Raw genomic sequence first — 19,099 nt, forward strand, 5'->3', positions numbered from 1 at the left:
AAAAAAAAAAAAAAAAAAAAAAAAAAAAAAAAAAAAAAGTAAACGTCAACACTCAACACTTTTAAAAGAAAATAAAACATTGCTCAACTTATACTTGTAGATTTCAGCTTGTGTGTGATTGCTTCATACTGAAACACCTGTGGGGCAACTCTTTTTCTAACAAAAAAGAAAAAAAAGAAAGTAAAAAAAAAAAAAAAAAAAAAAAAAAAAAAAAAGAAATGCAAAGAATTGCATAGAAAAGATCATATCAGCGATAACAACTTCCTTGTTAAAATAGAGATGATACAAATATCAACCTTCCCTCTGTACTCAAACAATTCATTCTGGACCTAATCCAGATAAGCTTTTTAAAAGAAAGGAACAGAAAATATCCAGTTTTCTGTATTAATACCTGGAAAAAGGTCCAGTGATTATACTTAATTTCTTAAGGCTGTTATCGTAGATACGAAGATTTCAGTTTTAGCAGTGACTTTTTAACTCACTAATATCAGAGCTGAAGTCATAAGAAGCATATTATATTGCCCACATCCAACACAGTTTATCATACTCATCAATCAGAGGAGACTATCCAGTGTAGTGTGTGACTATAGCATAGCTACCCTCCAGGCAATTACAGCTTCTGTTTCAATGCCTGTGCTGCAAATCACTCAGCTATTTTGTGAACAGAGATGTACATATCCACACAATACAATAGTCCTCTAAGCTCTTTATCTACAGCCACAGGGGACTAGGAGATCTGATTGGCTACAAATGTCTTTACTAAGTAAAAGTCATCTAAATCATAACGACTGAAAGACCCTGCAAGAGTTTCCACATGCAAAAATGTTGTGTTTTTTGTTGTTTTTGTTTGTTTGTTTGTGTATGTTGTTTAAATCAATATAGCATAATGTAAATGCAAACACTATGGGTAAAGAATCAGGAGACAGAGTTACAAATAGTAAAGAGTAATAATATATTTCCCCCATACTTATGCACAAATATGTCCCTTCAACATTTCTTTTATTCTTAAAGGAATGTCCAAGACAGCTTAATATGCAAAATTCACAGATTCGTAAAATCTATCTCTACCTTTATTTTATTATCACCATATATTTTCAACTGGAAGGTTACATTTTTTACCATACAAATACTATGTTTACACCAGAAAGCTTTTGTTTAGCTCGTTGCTACACACTGCAATAAAAATATAGAGTTAAACCACAAATTCTCCTGTTACTTATGTAGATTATATAACAGTTACAATCTGCACTGAAAAAGAGGCATATACTTACATAGTAGAATTAAAGAGCATTTTGAGATCATTTAATTCTAAATTCCTTTACTACCCAAAATCTTATATACAGAAAATTTAGATGACTTCTTATAATATTGGAGTTGTTTCTTTACCTAAGACCATCAAAAGAATTCATTTCTAGTGAACTGATAACATTAAGAATATCTGCTTCTTCAGCAGGGGAAAAAAGTACTGTGAACACCTGTAGGCTGTTGAATTTAATTGAAACAGTCTGGTGATTCTGTATGAATGAAGTAAAGTTTCACTGACTGAATGATTGCTTCTAAATTGCATTTCACTATCTTTTTCTATTATAGCTAGACAGAAATCTGAGTTGGCAGAATTATGGATCTCAGAAAGGAGAACTTATCTGACATGTGGTCTGTGTATGACATCGTATTCACTAGAAACCATGCATTAAGAGAATTCTTGTGTTAAACAGCACATTTGGAATTTCCAGAGAAAAAAATCATGAAAATGTCATTAATCTTTTTTTTCTTCGCAGAATTTATATGGATAGATTCAGTTTATCTGTAAAAAAACCCAATTCTAGTAGTCTGTATTTTGAAAATCAATTCATTTTTAAAAATTTAAAAACATAGTCAACATCGATTAACATTAAAAATGTGTTATTTTTTAATTTTAATTTTAATATTTTTTAAAAGCATCATTTTAAGATATATATAAGTACCATTTTTATGCTACTTTTATTACCACTGAGGAACAACTAAATAAACTGATTTAGTGAGCCAGATCTTTTAGAAGTTTGTTAATGAGACATAGCATATTTTAGCTCATAGTTTTTATAGTTTCATAGATTTCCAGGTCAGAAGAATATTTCCTCAGCTTCACCTCCAATGTGATATAACCATATAATCTCAACCAGTACTTTCTTAATTAAGCACTTGCCAGCTACTAAAATAAAATAGTGCTGTAGAAATACAAATTTGTTGCTTTTCTATGATTACTGACTCAAATATATAAAATCATCTGATTTAAGAATAATATTGAATAACTGAGAATTTGTGGACAAATTCACTTTATCTGCCCTCTTTCTTCCACCACTCTAAACCAGAACAGGTAGTACTACCCAAGGACAAATGGAAAATTATCTGTTATAACACCATGTGGAGTTCTTTCTATTCTAAATTGAATGAGAAAAGAATCAATTGCCTATATTGGAATTCTTTACGAGCGTTGCACTGGCTTTATCATTTGCATGAAGATATCTATAAGCTTCAACAAAAATTATTCAGAATATTTCTGTGGGAATGTCTTTCATTTGGGAAACACAAGTCTTTAAACTGAGAAACACTTCAGGGAAAGATTAAGATTCAGGTCATCTTACAGATACCGTGGTTCTAGAATGAGATCTATCGTAGTTGTACGTGAAATAATAAAGCAATCATTCTTCCCAGACACATCCAGTATTAATAAAATCAAAACACTGTAAAGTTTTTGTACCTTGTATAAAGCAAGAAAAAAATAGAAGGAAAACCATCTGCACTGCTTTTCTTTCTCTGCTGGTTTTATTACATCCTGCTTGTTGTTTTCCATACAGCTAATACAACAATTGTTTGGACAAGTATTTTGCAATGTAATATTGTAAATGTTTATAACTGTTTAGGAAAAAAAAAAATGCTATAAATTTGAGCCCTATGGGGTATCAGGTCTGCAAAGCAACTTAATAATTTTTTAAGGCAATGGTATCCAGACAGGAGTTTAGTTATCAAGTTATTCTTGATTATAGTGTTTTCAGAAAGGGCAATAAACCCCTGGAGGCTCTTGAAACATACGGGAAATAATAGGTTTTCCTGTTTTGCTATAGTTTTTCCAGTGTGGTCTGTGGTTCTTTTAATAATCAGGAAGGAAAGTTTATATAGATCAGTTGCTTTTAATGTCAATGTATTTTCTGTTTTTTAGAAAAATAGTAAAGCTGCCTGAACAAATTGAAAAGCTCTTTCATTAAAAAAATCAAAATGTCACCTTTTTTTTGTTTCTTTTTGTGAATTCTACACTTGAATGATTTTTCTCTAACATCTTCAGGATTTATTTTATCATAATCAAATCTGAACTTTTGAAGTGCCTCTAATATTTGTGTGTATGTCAAAAAGCCTTTTTTTGTGTTTCTCTTCGTTTTTATCAAGAAAAATATAGACGAGAAAAGATTTTTTTATACATGAATATATATTTTATGATAAAAATCCATTTACTGACAACGAGAAGTTTTAAATGAGAACTTCTAGTTGTCTATATTCTTCTCACTGCTGATTTGCAGTTATTTTTATATTAAGATAGCAATGAGAAAATGTACTGGTAGAGCACTGCTAATTTTTACAAAGAATTCAGCTGGATTTTGAGTTTTACCTACAAAGCTCCTGTATGGTTTCTGGATTAGCAATCTCAGTATTAGTTTGTGATTTCAGATACTGCTTCTAGCATAAGTACAATGAAGAAGTAATGTCGAACACAGATTAGTATGATTCAATTTTCACTTCTGCATATCACTTTATTTCTGTTAGGAAGAAATCAAAGTCACTCAGTGTACTCAGTGCCTCCTGAAGACAACTTGCTCCAAGGAGATTTTAATGAGAGTACCAGTCTTGCTTAATTGTTTGAGCATGGTAAAAAGTTACATATATATTTCAAAGAGCATGCAGCTCCACACTGTCCTAATACTTTGCACATATAGATGAATGCTTGAAACAAGTGAGCCCTAGGCAGAGTTTGTATATCTCTCTTCCATCAGTTTTTGAAAAGTTAAATATTAGTATCTGTCATTCTCTGTACTGTAGAGATAAAGCTGTAGAAAAACAAAAAGTTTTGGGAATACTTTGACAAAATGAAAAGTTTTAGTGAACTGCTAAAAAATACAAAGCAGTATTGCAAGCTATCATTCCGCTTCTACTGGAATGATATTTTTCAAGGGAAGAAACTTCAAACGTAAGGCGTCCTGATTTAACATGCAAGGTTCTCTTCATTAAGAGGACCAGTTTCTGTTCAAATTAATTTTTGTTTGTACATTTACAAAAAAAAAAAAAAAAAAAAAAAATCATATGCCTGCTTTTCATCATTGTCAAAAGAGGAAGCATAGAAATTGAAGAGTGCATTTTGAGACATATTGCAATTTCATATTCCCATGCAGTATTGTACTGAAATCAGAAGTCTTGTGTAACCAAGAGCTAAAAGTGATCTCTATCATCTGACTATAATGACTGCAGAGGGACCAATGTGAATAAACTTCATGCTTGAATTCTTTTAAAAGTGAATATAAAACGTAGTAGTAAATCTAAGCCCATTGGGAGTTTTCAACATTGTAGTATATGGATACTTCATTGAGTAATACTGATGAAAATCGAACTTGATACAAGCTATAATTATGACAAAGGTAAGCGAAAGTAAGATTCTTACTTTGAGCACTCTTCCCCTTTGTCCTTTAGCTGTACTTTCAGTCACCTTTAATAGCTAGGGAGATGTTACATGCCAAAGGTTTTCACATATGGTAGAAACTAATTAATCAGTTAATAATATATGAATCTTGCCCTAGATTATGAGTGCAATCACCCAAGTGGGAGACCAGAAATATTGATGACACTGAAGGTTTAATTGAGACTTTCACCCTGGCAATATTCTGTGACTCTGATATTTTCATCTATTTAATCAAACTAATACCACAGTTAATACCCTAATGCTGTAGAATTCATCAACTTACTAAATATCTATGTACATCCAAGTTGCTGGCTTGGTGAGAGCCAGTGAGAGCCAATAACAGCCAAAGTTCTATTTACATTTCAGTGTAAATACTGAGTAAAAAAGTTACAAATAGCTTCATATTTATGATATCAATATCAATTATATCTTTGTAAACTTGTGTTATCAATTTTGAGTATCTGTGGTGTATGTTCTGGTGTGGGACCACTGTTTTTCATTAGTGGCTCGTAATGAGTATAACTTAGGAGAAGCTAGTTAGTATTTATATACAAGAATACAGAATGATATCTAGAACTATGGGTTTGGGTTTTTCTGTTCAATTATTTGTTAAGGTAAATACATTTATATGTCTTATGACTCTGAGGAGAGTTTGAAAGTTTACAAGAATGTAAAACAACAGCTCAGGAGATTAAGCCACATTAGAAACCAGAAAATTTCAGACAACAGTATGCAATGTACTGTAGTGATAATCAGTATAGCTTCAAACAGAGGTACTTTGCATGCTATAAGCTATCTAATCAAAGCATCACTGAAATTTAGATCAGCCAATATACTCTCTTAACATCTGTAGGAAATTAACATGCACTGAGCTCTGTGTATTTTTATCTCAACTGCTTCTTGAACTCCATTTAGTGTATTCAAACATAAGTCATCTTTAATCCATATAATCGTCAGCATAGGTATAACTGGGATACCAATGCTGATCACTACAAATTTTATAAGTATTTCCACTGTACTTCAATGCATTTAAAGTAGAAAGAAATAAGAAACAGCACTCATTTCACTCTTTATTTAGATTCTTTAAAATTATTATGTATTATTTGTAGTATGTATGTTGTAATTACACCAGTAAGCTGCATGTATGTGAAACTCACTGTACTAGACACATCTTAAAAATTAAACTTTTCCAGCATTCACAGCATCACAATAAGATTCTGGGCAAAATTCTAGACTTTATCAATCTTACTTTAGTCCATCCTTTAAGTTTTTCACAACAGCAATGTAAAATACCACATAAATATTTAGGAGATAATGCTCTTCAGTCTAACATAGGTACATCTTCTCATCATAAATAATGGAAAATCAAATACCACCATAATAAAACCTATATCAACAACTGAGAGAACAAATAGAAATCACTGGACGCCTCCAGCTAGTAGTTGTTAGCATACGCTCTTAATAGAAGAGATGATCAAGAAGGTGCTTACGGACTCACAAAACTTGCTAAAATGGGACCACATATCAGCTACCTGAGGGGTCTGGGACTTAGACTTTAGTTATATGTGATGTAGAGTTAGTGGACTTCTTTATTTGCGCCCAGACGTCTTGAGTTAATTATTTTCTATTATGTGAAACAGCAGAATCTTGCAAAGCATAAACTGAACCAGGTTTCAATTGTGCTGACCAGCAGCTGAGATTTGTGTCCTATCTCTAATGCAAATAGTCCACGCCAAGACCTTTAACTACAGCATGGCACAGAGGTTCACTCTTACTCTGTGAATTCATCAGGTCTGACAGAAAGATGGAAGGAAACTGAGGCTTTCATACTGTAGTTAATAAATGTATGAAATATAGCACTGACTGTGAAACAGTGTGAAGAAGGAATCAACTTTATGAATCTTATTTAATATCAGACTTGACAAGTCTTCATATTGAGAGAATGAACACACAAATGTATTGAAATAAGACTGAGGAAGGTAAGGCAGTAGAAAATACACAGCTGTGAAGGAACAATAACCCTGTGGATATGAATGAGAAACTCAACAATATTATAACTGAATTTCAGTCATTGACCTAAACTTCCCTTTTTTAAGTCTACCGAGTAAAGAGAGAAACTTTTGTATGGAAGAATTTAATCTGTAAATCATTGGTCCTGGCCCCACTGGGTGGACCAATGTATTCATGGTGTATAGCAATGTCTATCTATCCATCTGTATTTATAACCTCTATCATCAAGCCACTTGAGTGCTCACAGTTAAGTTACTGTATGAGAAAGTAAACTGACAAACCTAATTTTACACACTATATATTGTCATAATCAGCAAGGTACTTTCAAAAGTTCCCCTCCTTTTGTGAAGATGATTTGCTGAGCAAATGTTGCGTGCTTTCCCATGCAGATATCAGCTTCTGCTTCACTTCTTTGTCCATATTATTGCTTAAAACTGACATGAAATCTTCAGTTTCCATTAAATCAATAAAAGCATAGGACTGTTTAAAATTCACGTAAGTCAAGACCATGAAAGATTTTGAGATGCCTTCTGGATATAGTCTGTGCACTTCAGAACAGTATGTGAAGAACAGAAAACTGTATGACCTGACAAGACATGCCTCATTGTGAACATTTTATCTTCCTTTCCACCTTATTAAAGAGCAACAAATCCACCATTACTACGACTTCCTAAAATTTGCAATCTGCAGAAAAAACAACAGCAGAAATAATTTGTTTTTATTCTGTATTTAGTGTATCACTTCCATGGAAGAGGTAGGTTCAGATTAGCACTAATTTCTTTCTTCAAAAAAAGGCATCTGTACCCACAGCCACTGCTTCAAAATTACAGTAATCTAGAAAAGCCCAGGACTGTAAAAGCTAAGTTCAAGATTTTTGGTTTAGCTCACTGAATTAAGTAATATATCAGATTCAACACAAAATCCATGTTCTTCCCCATTACTTCCCATAAACAAACAAACAAACACACAAACAAACAAACAAACACGCAAACAAACAAACAAGAACTATCCATTTCAATATATTTAAGAAATGAAAAATATAAATTATATTGGTTGAGAAGATAAAATACATCAATGATTGGGCAGGTTTATGACACAATTATTTAGTATCTTCTAGACCTAATCCAGATGTATTTCCTACCCAGGGAGGGCCTTAATCTATTTGCTGTTGGAAGTCAGGAGATGTAGTAGGGAAATGAGTATATGATATTTAATGGTATTTGAATTTTTTTAAAACTAAAAATATATTATGGATCATTTTCACTTAAAAAAAAAAAAAAGCTAGGTAAATCTTTAATCTGGTCCAATAGATCTCATATACACACATTTATGTACATACATCAACTACGTTAAACTATTGTTTAAGATTTAATTATTATTATTAATTTTCAGTGAATTCTTCTAAGATAAATAGTTGCATTAGCATCTGAATAATAAAGGAATATTGTACAGAAGCACAATATTAATTTTGAGTAACCTATGCCATCTACTATCAAAATTAAAATAAACAAAAGGCCAACCAGAAAGTGGGAATATGTATACTGTCATTGTTAGGTGACGATGACAAAGAATCTTGTATTTTGGCCCTGTGCCCATGAAAAAAAAAAAAAAAAAAAAAAATTCTCATTCAAAATTTCTCAAATATTTTCTCATACAGAATGATTACTTTCACATACAGTTAAGCACACAAAGATGTTGTAAAGAATGAAATAAAAAATCAGAAATTTAACTATAATTACATCAATGCCAGCTGCAAAATTTCTGCACCTTCACCTGCAATGAGATTCCACTCCTGGGTATGCAGGCACCCTGAAACAGATTATCAGAGTTTAAATAAAAAAGGAAAAGCAAGATGAAGAGGAGGGAGGGTTTTTTATTTGAAACTCTGAGTATAAGTAAGGATTGTTTCGCTTGAAAAAGTACAAATGTGGATCCTGCTATCCTAAGCAATTTTATAGCAGGGAAAGTTTCTAATACATCAGTAGAGGAACACTTTTAAAGAAAATATAGTACATAAAAGCTGTCTTAGCAATGGAGAAATAGACCAAACAGTTCCAGGAAAGTAGAAAAAGACTGAGTAATTAAAAATGAAAATCAGGCCAACTATCAGCTTCTAGATTCTTAATTTATATTCAATAGGTCTTTCTGACCCAATTTTTACCTATTTCCAATCTATGAAAATGCATTATCTTCATCTAATATATTTCTTAAATTTTCATTCAGTGAGGAAATGCAATTTAAGCATTGGTTTAATGGAAGAAGGTTCATAAGAACAATGTGAACTAAATTTTTTTGTACTGCACTTACGCTGATGAGTACTCCACTTCCTGGGCAACTACTGGTAGAGAGGGGAACAAGCTCTCCATTGCTTTCAGAAGTACAGCATTTATTTTTCTTCACTTTCCACAGGACTCATTTTTTCCCCCTGCTTTCTTAGTAGATTTTCTTATTTTTTTTCTTCTCTTCCTATTTTTTTATTTATCCATTTCTCTATTTATTTATCTATTGATAGGGGACTTTTTAAATGTTTTCCTTTACTGAAGGGGAAAAAAAAAAAGTAATTTAACTTAAAAATTATATAAATTATTTGCTTATGGGGTGTGGGTGGGGAGTCAGGTATTTACACTGTCCTACTCATAAGTTCTTCAAGCAATTCAGTTTCTGAACAAAAACACACTCCAATGCTTTTATTGTAGTTTTTCTGTTTTCGGAAATGAATGGTAGATGACAAGAATATACTAAAGCATCATAACACAAAGTCATGAGATTTATTGATTTAGCTCAAAGCTGCTGGAGTTTCAATACATCAGAGCTTTCAAGTAGTAGTGCACTCACCCTAAATCATATTCATTAAGGATTTTTTTATTATTAAAAATCCAGTAAAATATTTATAACTCTGTTACAAACCCCCTGATGGTTAGATGAATGCAATTCTAAGCACTTAGATTACCTAACATAAAATTTTACACATATATCTTGTCTGGAGTTGGAGGTGTTTTTCTGTTTTTCTGTTGTTGAGGGCTTTTTTTTTTTTTTGTCTTTTTTTTTTCTGTCTTCTACTCTTTTTCTTTTTTTCTCTCCTCTTTTTTTTTTTCCTCTTCTATTTTTTTCTTTTCTCCTTTTTTTTCAGTCAATAATAATTTCAGATCTATCAAAACTATAGCCTACGTACATACAAGGAGAAGCTCCCCAACAACTGTCTCAAACATCCATCTATCATCTATCTCCAGCAATCTGAAATTTGAATTTCCCTGGGGGCTATTTGAATATCATTTTCTGAATTCAAAAATAATTAGATGATCTCTAATAATGAAGCAATTTATATTAATTTTAAAAATCACAGCCTATGCAATGAAGGTGGGAAGTGGACTCTGCTCCCTTGTTACCGCTTGTGCTATTAATGCAGCATATTTGTGCCTCTGTGAAAGCAATGGCAAAGTAGCCTCAGGAGATAGCTGCACTAGAAAAACATGAGAATGTACATGTACAGGACAAATCCCTTTCATTTCAAAAGAGTTATCATATTTTAATGTACAGTCAGCAGTCTTCTTTTAAGCAGATACAGCCTGCTAGTTCAAGCATCGTTTTTAAGCTATTTAAATACTGTATTTCCCCACAAGGGAAAAGATTTCCTGCTGATAAAAGTAAGAGCAAAATATTTTCAATCAGTTTAATCTTGCAATACATTTAATGCCTGAATTATCAAGATATTTATATTTACTTATATCAACCGTTCATAAGCTTTTTCAAGGTATAAAGAAAAGTAGATCAAGAAAAAAAAACAACACCTGAATATTCTGGAAATGTTTAGTTTCAGTCATCATAATCTCTTCTTCAAGTTATTGTATAAAATAAAACTAAGAATTTACGGTTTTTTGCTTTTAGTTTATAAATTATTATATTACATTATTTAGTTGCTTAATTAGTGGAGATCTACTTATTTTTCACTATTCTAAAAAATTCTTATGCATAAATAAGTATGGGTGCAAGACTTTAGACAGTACTTGTGCATAGGGTGCGTGGCCTTCCTGACTATCAAGGAAATACACTGACGGAGAAATCAAGCATCTGGTATCATCATGTTGGGGCCTTTCCTTTCCCTTCCCTTTCCTTTCCTTTCCTTCCCTTCCCTTCCCTTCCCTTCCCTTCCCCTCCTCTCCCCTTGTCCTTTTCCCTCCCCTCCCATCCCCTCCCCTTTTCCTTTTCCTTTTCCTTTTCCTTTTCCTTTTCCTTTTCCTTTTCCTTTTCCTTTTCCTTTTCCTTTTCCTTTTCTTTGTAATTGGAATAAACTGGAAAATACAGAAAGTTCTAATGCAGAGCTCAGATATTATTAGGTATAACTGAGGACCAGTTTGTATAATTACAGGTTTCATGGGGCCCATGGACTTCTTCCAGTTGGGAACCAAACTTAAGGTCAATTCCGCAGACTTGGGAAGTACAGGTAACTCCCAGCTTTGAGTGCTGTTCTAAACTGCAGTTCTAATGCATAGTTCAGGAGCATAAATCAATTAGATGTTTTGAAGTGGTTAAAATTCATTCCAGTCCTTCACAGTTCATGTGGAAGTTTTGTTCTTAAGGTAAATAATTAAAGAGAAATTAATTCTCTCGATCTAAACTGAAATACAAAATGAAAGTCACTAAGACTGGTTTATTCCCCAATTGGTTTCAGTGACTTGAGTACGGCCGTTTTGTATTTCTCCCACCAAGTCCTTCAGTCTAAAGCCTTGTTCAGCCAGCTTGCTACCAAAGATTACCTTGCCTTTTCTAGACAGGTGGAGCCCATCTCTCCCTAACAGATCATAATCTTCATAGAAAGACCACTGTCAAAAACAAAAACAAAAAACAAAACAAAAACAAAAAACAAAAAAAAACTCATGCCAGCACCAACCATACAGCCAAGAGTTGATAGGCACTTTATGTCTATTTCTGGCTTCCCTCTTTCCCCCAATTCACAAAATTGAGGAGAAGATAACTTGGACACCAATTTTTCACTTGCTTTCCCAGAGTTTTATGGTCTTCTTTGATTCTTTTGCATGTTCTGGTGAAGCTTTTAATCTTACAAACCCCATTCTGGTATTTCTTTATACTGAACATCATATGACTGCAGTCTCAAAAGCCTTAGATATTTTAACAGTTTTGACTTTCTTTCACAAGTACAAACTTCCTTACATGCCATTCAAGAAGGAAACTTCCACAAATAACAAACACTTCCAGACCTTGAAATGTCAGTTCATTTTCATTCAAATGTCATTGTTCTCTGAAAGTACAATGGCAATCCTGTATTTGATATTTGAGTGTGAATAGTCACTTTTACATAAAGAGAAATAATAATTATCTGGGAGCATAGATAAAGGCAATGACACAAGGAGCCTTTCACTTTTAGGTTACTGGCAAGGCTTGTGACACTGCTTAGCATGCCAGGAATATTTTCTGGTACTTCAAGGTGTAATTGTCTTGACATGTGTTTCTGCACCTGTTTGTGATTGTTTTGGAAGATTTCAGAAGCGACTACACCCTCAGTTTAACAATAGCAGCTGATCAAGTGCATGGACACTGTAATGTTAATAAAGCAGATTAATTTAAGTGAAACTGAAGATCAACTTGGATTGAAACTAGCCTACTTTATACAACATTCAAGTGGAAAAGGAGTGCTGATCTACAGGCAACTAAGTGATTCCAACCTTGTGATTCTATGATTCTATAAAGGTTTAAAGGACATAAACTGAGCTTCCAGCCCCACACATCACTCATCTTCCAGGGCACAGTGGAAAAGCAGTGTGGGAAAAACTAAACTGTGGAGATTACTCCAATCAAGGAGATGGGTGTTTCTAGTTAAGTGCCAAATAAGTTAGCATCCTCTACACCACAGCTCACTGGATGTTCTTGCTGCTCCTGCTCCATCCAAAATAAAACAAAAGTGACCACAGGAAAATAGGAAGCTTTTTATATATTTATTGTAAGAAGGTTAAAGACACATAGAAACACAGTCTTTGTGTGTGTCTGTAATGTTTTTCATTCAATGTGTCAACGTTTTTCAACCTATTTGTTGTCCATTTTTTATATACTGTGATATACTATATAACTGTGAATCCACATCTTTTGCTAAAGATGGCAATGAATATATTGTTTAAAATATCTGGTTTGACTGAAGTCTGCAGTTGCTTATAACATTTATTTTGGCTTCAAAAGAATCAAACAAAAAATTAGAAAACAAGATTTGATACTTTTCTATTCAGAAATATAATTAAATATTAAATGTCTATTTTTCAGTGTGCACTCAAATTCAAAATACAGAGGTAAAAACTCCCAGGCATAAAAGGCTATAAGGTGAACTTCTGGTACGCAGTTTTGAGCATCATAAGGCAGTCATAGCATAGATAGTTCATACTGAAAACTACTAAAGAATAAAACAAATAATTTCATCACATGAAGCCATCTCAACAGCTCAGATCATAAAACTTAAAACAAAATAAATTATGGTTTACACCTAATCCAAAAAGGTGGCAAGTTCAAGAATTGAAATAATGTAGACATTCTTTTTTACAGTTATTTACTCCTATCTATGACAAATGCTTGACTTCGAAGTGACTAAAATACATATAAAGTATATCTAAGACATATGCAGGAAAATTCACTGGCTTGAAGAGCACAGAAACTGATATGGATTAAACAATAAACACAATTTTAAAAGAATTATTTTCACATTTTAATTCTAAAACTCATAACTGTAATTTCTCCAAATATTGGTTTGATATATACTAGTGTGAATGTTCATAGAAATTAATATTCATGAGCCTGTACTGCAAATGAAGAGATTTTGTGGTCTAAATTAATCTATATTTCTTCCTGTAATCTGTACGAATATATAAGTGACATAACTGACCAACATAATGCAAACTATTCCTGTTACAGGCTATTTGAAATTCATACTATGCCAGTTATTCTCATAGTGAAATTACATATGTATGATTATATAAAATACAAATAATAATACATATTTATATACCTAATGCCATTCTAGTCCAGGTTGAATGGGGTCCTGGCAAGGGAGTTGGAACTAGATGATATTTAAGGTCCCTTCCAATGTAAACCATTCCACGATTCTATGTTTACATGAGAATTCTACACTATGAATTAAAAAATAATGTTCTTGATTAAAATAATTTTCACCCCCAAATATTTTCCCTTTCCTTTCCCTCTCTTCCCTTCCTTTCTTTTTCCTTTCCTTCCCTCCCCTTGCCTTGCCTTGCCTTTCTTCTATGAGCATCATATATGCCAAAACTTTCTATTCTCTAAAATAAGATAAATAAAATAAAATAAAATAAAATAAAATAAAATAAAATAAATGCCACTGCAGGTAAAGAAACTGATTTTGTGTAATACGCAAGTGAACCTGACTATCTAGATTTAAAAATTATCTGTCATATTGGGTAGGAACACTGGCAAACACAACAAAGTTACATAATGGTTCAATGTAAGATTTTAAGTTAAGGTACAGAAGATTTGCATAGATTTTATCCATTTTTATATTACCTCTTGATAAAGGCCATAGATTAGAAAATTTTCTTTATCTGAAATATATAGGGAGGTTCAGATAGTAATGCGTAACTGCTGAAAGATAAAGGTTTCTTCAGAATAAGCAAGGATCATTTAGTATTTATGTTTATTTTTCTTGTATCTTTTGATCTTGGCAAAAAGATAACTTTTCTAACTTACTAAGGAGAGAGCAAAAGGTAGAGAGAAGTGTGGGATGAACTTACATAACTAAAGAAGGAAGCCATTTCAGGGAAGTGCTTCTCCACCACAGGGCTGGCTGGTAGTAAAAGTAGGAATAATTCAGATGCCCTTGGTAGAAAACATACTGATTTTGTTTTTATTTTTTAAATACAATTCTCACACGTCAGTTAAAGAAAGCATTTTACTACCAAAACAAACAATATATTACATTGTGATGACTCTTTACTCTTGATTTTCAATAATTCTTGCTGCAATCTTATTTTAGGATATGAATATTAGCGATTTTTACAGTGAGTCTAAAGTGTGTTTTTCAATAACAGCAGAATATGCATTTCATACCAGCATTTATATCTCTTTTGTCCCAGTCCATGCATCCTTTGTGTGCTAAACCTCCTCCCTCTCTTGATAAGTCAGGCAGTCAGATATGCTGCCATGTAGCTGAACCATCTCCTTTCCCTTGTTTTGCAATCCTTTTGAATTGAATGGTCTGAAAGTAGAAAGCCCTCGCTGTTTCCTAGCATTTCCTAAAAGATGACCTTTCCATTAGATATGGTATAGTGACCTACACTGCTGGAAGCCTTTTAAAGACAGTTGGTTTGCCATTTCCCAAATGGATTTGTTTGTCTGGAAACCAAATCATTAACTGTCTGCAAGTCAGTTCTTTGCTGTTTCTCTGAAAAGCTTTGAGGCTCTTTAAATGTTGGATGTTAGCCAGAAAGATTTTATGTTGTGTACAAGTTCTGTTTCAGAGCTCAGACCTGAATTCTTTATAGTGAGATTACTGATATCTCAACCACTCAGTCTCCATGGGAGTGAGATTTTGGTCCATTACAGGAAGGGAAATGAAGGGTGATCTTGAGTGAGATTAACCATCTCAGTTCAGGAGAAACTTGAGCTTTATTACATCACCATAGTTGCTGAAAGAAGTCTGTTTCAACTCTTTGAGCTTACATTCATCAGCTCTTTCTTTCATAGTATATGATTCCATAAATTCACATATTTTTAAAAATAAAATGTTTTTGTTTATTGCTTTGTTTTTCTTTATCTGATATTTTGATAAATTCCATCTCACTCTCAGAAGAAAAAATTGTATTTAATATTCTCAATCCTTACCCTCAATTCTTAACTGTACAAAACTTTAATATTGTAGAGAAAGCTGGGTGATATTTTTTTAACTGCCATCTTAGCTGCAGAAGTACTAAATAAGCAAATGTAGGTCACACTGAAATAAAGGCCTCCAACAAACATAGCTATATAGCAGCTCATGAGAGAAGGTGGTAATGGACCCCTGCTTCTCTGAAAAAAGTTATAGCTGATATCTTACCCAGGTTTCTGGTTTATTTCATGGCCTTCAGAAAAACACCTGCTATCCTCTATGTTGCTGTGATCAATGACTTGCACAGAAATTTCCTACGTAACGCTAAAGCCAGTAAAGACTTTACCTCTACAAAATATTTTTTTTATAACTATTGCATTTTACACTTTCTGGAGTGTACAAGATGGATGGAGGAGAAATTGCAAAGTAGCAAGATGGGATCTTGTCTCTGCAAAAGATTGACGTTTATGTTCCTTAAAGTTAACCCCATATTCAGTGTTAATATTCATGAATAGACTTATCAATGTAAGTAATACACACATTCTGTGAGGCCTTAAATAGAGAAAAAAAAAAAAAAAAAAAAAAAAGGATCCAGAGAAAATATATAGTAATACAAAACTTTGAAGATATTGTTTATTGCTTACAAATCAAGGACTAACATCAGAGAACAGTAGGTAGAATGCTCAGAAACAACAACAACAAAAAAGCAAATTTTCTTTGACACAGTTTGTTGCTAAGCCGTAGAACTACTTGGTTCAAGATCTGGGAGTTGGCAGGAAATCAAGAGGCAATTGGAGAAACTGCATGAAAAACAAGGGCTGTTTAATTCAAAAATGTGACCACACTTGCAAGATGCAACTGAGATATCAGTTGTTGGAAGTTGGGCAAAAATTGTGATGAAATATAATAATTCATTTGCCTTATTGGTAAGTTCTACTGTCATTTGCTCTTGATGTCTACATTTCACCACCGCCAGCTGGAGGATACTCAGATAAATGAATCTTTGTCATGATTCATTATAGACCAACATATTTTTTATAACATCTAGTTTTGACTAATGAAATAATAGCCTATTGTGTGCAGATGCAATATGTAACATTCTACACATTGCCTCATGATAAGAGTTTGTGTTCAATACTGTATCTCCAGAATGTAAATCTAGCAGCTAAATCTGTATTTTTCATGTTCTGAAGTATTTTCACTTTAAAAAACAAACAAACAACAACAACAACTACACAATTGTTTGGTATCATTTATACTCCATGTGTCAGTTTTTAGAACTTCAACTTTTTCCCTCAGGCATAAAAATTTCTTCATTGTGAGTTGGAACTATTCCCAGCTTTTCATATTTTTAAATAACAGAACTGTGAGAATAAATGTTTTTATAATGAAAGTCTAGAAATAAATTATTAGAAAATAAATCAGTTTTGCAGTACACTTCTAGTAATTTAGTTTCTATATTAATAAAATATATATTAGTAGAAATTATCACAGTTTGTCAGTCATCTAAGCTACTTGGAAAAGTTTTTCAATTGCAGAAGATGACAGGAAAAGAAAAAATCCTTTCTATTCTTTTCTTGAAACAAACAATATATTACATTGTGATGACTCTTTACTCTTGATTTTCAATAATTCTTGCTGCAATCTATTTTTATTAGGATATGAATATTAGTGATTTTTTGAAACAAATTCCATAGATGTATGCATAATAAAGATGCAGCCAGCAATAGTTTTTCCTAGAAACACTTATAGATTAGGGTTCAAATCCCTTTTGTTCTTGTCGTTATGAAGCATGCTCAATTTAGTATAATATCCGTAGACACTGTTTACTCCAGAAATACACTTATTCGTAATTACATAAGTATTGTTATAATTCCCTATCTCCTTATCCCAGCCATCAGCAACTTTAAAGAATCTAAAGAACATCCATCTCATGAACTTTAGTTTGCAGAAAGATATATTCAGACTGTCAGTGAACAGTTTGACATGACTTACTGTGACCTGAGGCCATCTCAGTAAAATGTCATCACAGTCCTAAAAAGTTTGGGATATAATTTGCTAATTCCCTTCTGAGACCAAATCCAAAAAGCAGAAGCTTCAGTTCATACAGAAACCAAAAATAAGAAGTTTCACAACATTGTGGGCTGCCCTCAAATAAAATACCAAGTTTACAATATATGTGTTACACACTTCTCAAGAATAGATCCAAAACGTTCTGTTTGTTTATTCATGTACAAGAAGTTATTCAAACATGACAAAGTATGCAGCTTGTGTAAAGCACACACTTTAAAAATAAAAAATCAGATATTGGCCATGGATCTCTTTTTAACAGGAAATGCTCAAAAGTAGTTCGGAGTCAGAGACTGAATCATCCAGTTTATAAAAACAGTTAATGGAAATGCTGTAAAATGTTCAAAATATGCTCAGCTTTTTTGGAAAAGCATGAACATCTCCACTCAAAGCAAAAAGGGGAGAAAGGGTAGAGGAGTCTAAGAATGTCATTCATAGATGTAACGTACTTCAGCAAATTACTTGCAAGTGTATATCTGCTTCAACCATTATTCTGCCAGACATACAGTGCATCAAAGCTGATTCAAAGATTAACTCTAATGCATAGATTAACCTTAGGGGATAGAGATGTAGGCTGCAAGAAAGAGAAATGTTTCATTGCCTGAGGACAAGCTCCTCACTGCATACAATCACTATCTAAAGTCTATTCTTAGTTTTATCCAGCTTAAAAGCCTCATTTTAAACTTGTCTGCGTGAAGCAAATTTTTCTTAGAATTAAATAAAATTAAGTAAATTACAAATGTATTATGCATGCAAGATATGATATACCATGTGAATCCTCTTTTCAGAAGAGGTTATCACAGTGTTTTTCAAATAGGTAAACATAAACATTTTGCAGTTTTAGCATTTGATTTTATGGATTTAAATTTGTGCTAAAAACAATCTGTTTTTATGACTCATCACACTCAAACCTCAGGAATTGTTACAGCTCTCTGTCACTCCTGGAGTACCCACGATGTAGTTACTACTTTTGTATCTGGTCATGAGAGTTTTTGATTAAAAAAAAATAAAAGAAAAGAAGAAAGAAAAAGCCACATAATCAATGTGTAGCATTAAATCTGCAAATTAAAAAGAGTTTTAATTGTGGATTATAGAGTTGTTTTTTAAAAACAAACAAACAAACAAACAAACAAACTTTTATCTTCCATAAAGATTCTTAAGACGTGTAAAGATACATGAAAAACACCAGAAGAGAAAGAATGTTACAGAAGAAATTGAACAAAACTCATTTTTGTGAACAGTGGGACAGGACAAGGTGGACTGGCTACAGTAGTTAGTGGAACACCGCTGCGGGTTTTAAGATATGAGCTTGCAGTTTCCAGTGCTACAGTTTTGTCTCTGCCCAGGAGAATGTAACAGCTTCTTTGTGACTGTTTTCTACTCCAAAGCAAGAACAATAATTCCTTCTTCTATTGGGAACAAATACATTAATAACTAATAAACCCTCCGTGGTACCTCTCCTCTCCTCTCCTCTCCTCTCCTCT

This window comes from Centrocercus urophasianus, unplaced genomic scaffold (assembly GCF_019232065.1).
Source record: "Centrocercus urophasianus isolate 14NV4802_14NV808 unplaced genomic scaffold, USGS_Curo_1.0 seq_10, whole genome shotgun sequence".
NCBI classification, from domain to species: Eukaryota; Metazoa; Chordata; class Aves; order Galliformes; family Phasianidae; genus Centrocercus; species Centrocercus urophasianus.